Raw genomic sequence first — 1398 nt, forward strand, 5'->3', positions numbered from 1 at the left:
CACATTGTCATATCACTATTTCATTTATTTTATTGCATTATACAGGTATAGCATATTTTGGTTTCCTGTTTTTACTTTTGTTTTCTCCTTACTTAGAACAGTTTTTTAAATAGTACCAGTGTTAGCAAAATGGAATGTCCACTGAACATCCTCATTACTACTACAAGTAAACCACTTACATTCAATAAACATCTGTTAAATATCTGTAATGTATAATCAGTGCTAGGCATATTAGGCATGCATTTTCATAAAGGCATGGATTGTAGTGCATAATACAAACAGGAATTCTGAAAATCACATTCTTACAAATATATGCATCAGAACTTACATTATTAATATCTGCAAATACTTGAATAGCTACACAGACATTACCCCAGATTCTTTTTTCTATTTTATTTTTTTTCATTTTGTGAATTGAGTGAAAGTTTACAGGGCAGATCTTTAGTTTCAGATTAAACAAATCATACACTTTATTTCATCTCCATTATTGCAATCTCCTCCATAGAACAACAGTTACCTACTTCTTTCCTGTGGTTCCTATTTCCATTCCACCATTTTCCCCATCCCTTCTTTCCTCTGTCCGTAGGTAAATGTTGTCTTATTTCTCTTGAATAGTTGACCATTCTACGTTAAGCATACCTTACTCATGTTGTTATCCCTCTATCTACCTATCTACTGTTTGGTTGAAAATTGGACCATAAGGGTGAGTTCCATTTCAGAATTGAAGTATGGCCAAGTACCTTAGATTATTTTAGCAAAATTTTTCTAAAGCTTGAGTGAGAGAAAGTGGATAGAATCTGTTTAGGTATAATCAATGAATCAAGGTTTCTTACAGAATTTGTAAATGTGTGAACTAAAGATAGGGAAATGTATTATAGACTTTTTGAAATCAGTTTAACTAAAACAAGAAAGAATAAATGCATCATATTTGCTAACATACTAATTATTATAAAAGATAAGGAAGAGATATGAAGTATCCGAGTAATTTCCTAAGTAGGCAAGTCAAATGAAAACGAACTGTCATAGAACCAAAACCTTCACATTTCTCACATAGAATGTGCAATCTCTTTTAATGACATCATACAATTGGGTAGTTTAAGAAAATTCAATATAATAAACCTCTGAAGGCTACATATTTATAAATATTGTCACATTTTATAGAATGAGACAAGCAAATACATTAATAAAGTAGGGAATCTTGCTGGCTAGTGAAACAAATCTATTTATATAAAACAACAAAAATATATTGAACAAAACAACAACAGAAAAACAGCAACAAAAACAATATTTAAAAAAGCTGAATAACGGCATATAACTCCCTCACCCAAAAAGAAACCCTACAAATCTATAGGGATCTACTAAGGTTTGCAAAAAGGAGCTCTGGTAGCGTAGTGGTTA

Source organism: Chrysochloris asiatica, unplaced genomic scaffold (genome assembly GCF_000296735.1).
Source record: "Chrysochloris asiatica unplaced genomic scaffold, ChrAsi1.0 scaffold00061, whole genome shotgun sequence".
Classification (NCBI taxonomy): Eukaryota; Metazoa; Chordata; class Mammalia; order Afrosoricida; family Chrysochloridae; genus Chrysochloris; species Chrysochloris asiatica.